Source organism: Micromesistius poutassou (genome assembly GCF_964030765.1).
Source record: "Micromesistius poutassou genome assembly, chromosome: 12".
Classification (NCBI taxonomy): Eukaryota; Metazoa; Chordata; class Actinopteri; order Gadiformes; family Gadidae; genus Micromesistius; species Micromesistius poutassou.
In genome coordinates this window covers 15,315,601-15,321,830 of record NC_140282.1, presented here as the reverse complement: position 1 = coordinate 15,321,830, position 6,230 = coordinate 15,315,601, and positions in this window count along the sequence as shown.

The following is a 6,230-nucleotide window of genomic DNA, read 5'->3' as shown; positions in this document are numbered from 1 at the left end:
GCAGTAGGCGTCTTACAACAAGATTCATAAGCCCTATCCCTGCCCCTTTAGGAAAATAAAACCCTAAATCAACCTATTTTAGCTTAAACGGGATTAAGTGGGTACAAGGTGGTGATAAAGATTGATCCTGGTCAAAATCTCGACTGAGAGGCCAAATTTTTAAAACTTGGAACTTAAATTGCCCTGAACTGTCTCTGTATTCATTGTCTAACCCCTTCCCTTATTGATCTGTCTGTATTCACTGTCTTATACCCTTTCCCTTAATGACCTGTCTCTGTATTCACTGTCTAACCCCTTCCCTTATTGATCTGTCTGTATTCACTGTCTAACCCCTTCCCTTATTGATCTGTCTGTATACACTGTCTAACCCCTTCCCTTATTGATCTGTCTGTATACACTGTCTAACCCCTACCCTTAATGACCTGTCTCTGTATGCATTGTCCAAACCCTAGAATTACCTGTTCTGTGTGAAACCCCTCTCTCAGGGAGGGGAGGGCGTGTTATCCCCATGGTAACAACCCACGGCCACTTTGTGATACTTAATTGTACTATCATTATGCATGAGCATTATAATAAGCACAAACCATGGCGTTATATAATTAGTGTCAGGGAAGCTTAACCCTCTCTCTGAAGCTAACGTCAAATTCAGCGGCTGCCTTGACAGAGCTCCACACACCTACACACACGGTGGCATTACACTATAAGTGTCCTAGACGCTAAACTCTCTCGGACGGCGCAGTCTACCGTTGCCCAGGCAGAGCTCTAGACGTCCAAAAAACACCTCAAAGCCGGTGTTCCTTGGACTTGAAAGTCTCTGGAAAGGCACTTTCCTTTCCCCGAGACTTTCGACTGCATGAAAGAACTCCTGCGGTACCTGTGTTCAGAGTCAAGTTGAGCGTTTCCAAACTGCTTGACAAAGACTTGCAAATACCTTTTCAATAATTATTTTAGTAACAGTGACACAATGGCATAGATGTTGATGATCATTCAAGACATATATCCATGTTTAACAAAGTGAAAAAAACAGTCTCTGTATTTTCCAACTCCTCTTTCAACTCCCCCTTTTCCAACTCTTACTAAAAAGCTAATGATGACATAGTCATTTTTGTAAATAATCTCAAATCAAAATTCCCCAAGGAACCATTGGTATGTTCTTCTGAACTTGTATTTTATCTGTGGTTGTCATCTTCCGTCATGTTCCTCACTATGTCAGCTAAGCTACTATTTTAACTAGACACAAAATATCACGTCGAGGCCAACATAACCACAAGCACTCGGCGTAACAACTCAATTATTGTTGTTTGTTGGCATGCCCCGTACGAAACGACCAGAAGAACCAACCATGGACTACTCTCTCAACCAAGCACTGGGACTGACCAGTGAAGAGCAGACCGCCGTGCTGCTGCAGACCCCAGCGTCCAGAAATGTCCCAACACTCTGCTGAACAAAGCACCACCCAGGCTTTGTGGGGTTTTGGACCACAACAACGTCAGCTTCTCCTAAATGACTAAAAAAAACAGGGAAATCGTCTCGTTGTATGAATAAAAGGGAAATAAATCTCACTGCCATGAATGCAAACTCAAATACCACGAGCTTAGACTGACACACACGGGACCTGGGATGTGAGGGCGGTCCAGGCCAGAACCATGCTGGCCTGGAATTGGACCTTCTCAGTTCTCAAATAGTTAAGCAGTTTATCTCCAGCCAACAGATTCCTCTGTCCTTAAACACCTCCGTCCTCCCCACGCTCCCTCTACCTAAACCCCCAATTGAAACGCTTAAGTACTCCCTATATCTCTCCCCCTCTCTCTCTCTCCCCCTTACTGTCTGTTCCTCTATGTTCAATAATGTTTTTGAAGATTTATTTGGCTTTGTGTTAGGTGTTTCCTTCGAGACTTTCCTTCGAGACTTAGTTAGTTAGTTCCAGAAGTCTGGAACTAACTCTGCTGAGAGAGAGAGAGAGAGAGAGAGAGAGAGAGAGAGAGAGAGAGAGAGAGAGAGAATGAGAGAGAGAGAATGAGAGAGAGAGAGAATGAGAGAGAGAGAGAGAGAGGAGAGAGAGAGAAAGAGAGAGAGAGAATGAGAGAGAGAGAGAGAGAGAGAATGAGAGAGAGAGAGAGAGAGAGAGAGAGAGAGAGAGAGAGAGAGAGAGAAGAGATGAGAGAGAGAGAGAGAGAGAGAGAGAGAGAGAGAGAGAGAGAGACTTGATTTGGAGTCTACTATTGGGTCTTCATGGTACCTTTGGACCAATATTGGGGTTGACTTAAATTCATTCATCTCCTCCCCTCACCTCTTCTCCTCCCCTCACCTCTTCTCCTCCCCTCACCGGGTTTTTACAGGATTTGTTTTTACAGAAAGTAAGAGACAATATCTCTCTCATATTCCTCCCCCGTTTACTCCCTCTCCCCCCCCCCCCCCCCCCCCTTTCCGTCCTCCCTCTCTCAGGTTAGTGGAAGGACATGGATGCATTATATATTGGACTGCGCATGTTTAAGTTTCCCAGTATATTTAAACTTTAAAGTGCTCATCACTAGGTACACTATAAGATAAATGTCTGGTAAGTTAATAGACTGCCATGTCCTTTTACATTTTACACCTTTTCTTGTTGTTCGCTGTCAGAAAGCATATTGATCACATCCACCTGTGCTTCATAATGATTAGCATTACACATTGTGTCTTGTTGGCAAGGCTGGGCTGAATTAAATGAGACCGTGATTACAGATAGGAGCCAGTGCTATGTTGTTAGCCCCACCCGCTGGCTGAATGGCAGTACTACAACACCAGATCAACTGAAGGAAGAGAACTCAGATTCTGGTAGGTTGTTTCTACAAAAAACGTATTGAACAATAGCTCATCAACTTTAGCCCTCAACAAAGCATAGACCTCTGCTTAAGTAATCAATGTAGAATATATAAATGGCTCCAATATGATGATAAATATTGTCAGAATGTTTCCAAAATACTAAAATGACAAGAGGAAGTCCACTTACTTGAATTACCACCAACCCAGCACCAAACAACAAAAATGTAAAGCTGTGCAACTTTGAACACAGGTAAGACAGAGTGGAGAGAGAGTGGAGAATGGACGACACAGGTGAGGTAGGTGAAGGTAAAGGTTATTTAAGAAGGCAGGGACATAAAAGGTCATATGGTAACAAAACACAAAATGACACTTCTGAAGGCTGAGGTTCTTAGCGCCTATCTTACCACACCAGTGTCACGTTGCTAACCTTACAGCATTTTCAAAAGCTATAACTTACACAAAAGGTAAATTCTGAATAGATGGATAGAACAGATGGGCGTGACATCCGGTGCTCAGTGAAGGAGAGAGCCATGCTCAGTTGACCTCGTTAGGAGAATAATAAAAACCTGTTGTTGTGTTTAATTAAGGGTGTGGTGTTCGCAGGTAAGACGGGAGACCGCAGTTGTGGACTGCATTATTAATACAGGCGTATTGTTGACACTATTGTTGACAGCCAAATGTTCTTCACACTCATCTTCTGCAGAGATGCCCTTAAAAGTTAAAGGCATATTATGTAAGCTTTCCGTATTCAAATATTAGAAAAACTACTAGACCTATGTTATATATTTTGTATATAAGTTATGAGTTATGTACTTAAATATCTTAAATGTTTTCAACAATGTTCAAACCCAGAGGAATCTTTAGTTGTATTCACGGTAACGGCCCTTAACATTTGGTGGCATGTCAATGGTGTCATATGCCATTCTCCCCCTTACTATCAGGAAAACAGTAATCCAGTAGAGACCTAATTGAATGATATGATATTTAGATAGCAGTTTCATGGCAGGTTCATTTTATTTTAAAAAAGGTGTCAATCCAACAATGCCATCAATTTATCGTTTTTTTCGAATAAATTCTGTGCACGCTCTGAATCCAAACATGATCATGCGTGGGAGGAAGGATCATTGTTGGATTTTCCCTGCAGAGAAGACGTCTGGCCAAATGAATTTATAGCACCAATCCGGAGCTCATATAGCAGTTTGAGGAATGCCAGAAGTACTAAATCTCAAATGAGAAAGTCTGCGATAGTTTCCACTAATGTACACACCACACAAACATAACCAAATTCAGTGAAGCACTGTAATGCGTACAGTAACATTCTAAAGTTACAACAACGTTCAACTCGCTCTTTTCTATTAGGATTATTGTGACCGCTGATACAAGTGCTGCCCCATATAGCTAAATTGCATTAACATGAAAAGACATAATGTGACATCAGATTGATTTTCACCTGCAATGGGGGTGACTCCCATGATCCCACATTAAATCACAACGTTGTTTTGATTGAGCAACCCCCAGCAGGAGAAATTAAATATCTTTAAAACAACAACAACCTACAGCTACTTTTGTTTGTTTGAGTATGATGAATCAGTACTAATGAGTTATTAACTATTGATATTCTCTACATCCATGTTCTGATGAGCTACACATCTTTCAAGGTGTTTAATTGATGGCCTGCTTGCGATTTGCCAATATTGATTTTAAGGCATTCCAAAGAATCCTGGGCCCCGTTTCCCGATAACGATGGATCCACGCTCGTACGATCATTCTTACGATGGATCTTACGATGCATCGTAACTTTTTTCCGAGCGTTTCCAGAAACTCCTCTTAACATGAACGCGCGTTCACTGCTCTTACGACGTCGTAGGCTTGTAGCTGTCCACTGACACGGTGCTGAAATAGGCTCCGTAGGAGGGGGAGACGCAGGAATGTTGTAGCCTACGAAAAGAATAGACTAATATGAATGCTACAAATATTAAAACACAATTGATTAGGTCTAGGCCGACATATGCTATATCAGTCCTAATCCCGAACGCACCGTGCGTACATTGTTTCACGGCATTTTCTCCCCTGAAATAATTCCATATTACAAAAATAAAAAATAGCATGTGTCTGTGTGACAACTATAGAATTTATTTAAATGTGCTGATTTCTGAAACATGCTTTGCGCCGCAAAGAGGGCAGACTTTCTCTGATTCCGCAGAAGGTTTCATTCATTCATTCAGTGATTGGCGCGCTGCTCACTCTATAGTCTAGAAACTTTGGTGTCAACATTAAAAATACAACGTTCCATTCATTCAATATCATTCAAACGCAGAGGCATTGACACGGCTATTGCTGTTGCTGGTCTAGATCGATTCCTGCCCATATTGTTGGGCAGGGGTATGACGGTGCAGGCAATGTAAGCAGGAAAGGCACGCATCGCAGCACAGTTTCCCGCAGCAGTCTACGTTCACTGCAGAAACCACGCTCTCAACTTGGCGATTGTGCACTCCACTAAGGTCAGGGATGAGACACGTCCAATAAATAGTGAACTTCATCACAGCCTCACCGACGCGCCTACAGTGCTTTATGGCAAACAATCGCAACAAAAAACGCCTGCAGAAATTTTCCGACACCCGCTGGTCTCAGCATGATTCATGTACAGTATGTCTGTTGTCATTGATCAATATGAGGGCATTCTAACCACGATGGTTGAATTAAAATCAGAGGGAGACAGCATGTGCAGCTCGCAAGCGACCTCCCACACGAGCAATGGAATCATTTGATTTTATTATATGCCTTGTGATAGGGTTGCCTTGTGACGTGGCGTTTGATCAGTACATTTCGACTGCACATGTATTTTTTGGAATATTAAATTGCTGCAATAATTTATATTTTTGTTGACTTCTAACACGTCTCTGTCTTTGCTGTTTAAATCTAACAGTAGTCTACGAGTAATATATCGGCGGTAACCACTGTTTTTGGGGTATTGCGAAATAGCGCCAGCTGGACATTCAGTGGTATTGGATGTGTTTTAATAAAGCACATCCAATACCACTGAATGTCCAGCTGGTGACTCCACTGAGGCTATAGTAACGATGCATCTTAGTGCTCTACGAGTACCTCTGGAGCCGTCGTTAGCTACGAGGGTTTTAACGACGTCGTTACGCAACGATGCTTTCGGGAAACGGTCTGAAAACTCTGCAATGATCGTACGATGAACTTAACAACGCACTTAGACTAACGATGCTTTCGGGAAACGGGGCCCTGGTTGCTAACGGTTGTCTTGGCAACACAGGCTTCATGGGTACAGTTAGACCCAAACAGCTTGTGACAATTTTCAGATTCACTCTGTCTCACACACAAGACATAGACATGGTGTGCATGAATGCATGAGCGTGTGAGTGTGTGTGCGTGTGTGTGCATGCCTGTATACATGCCTGCTT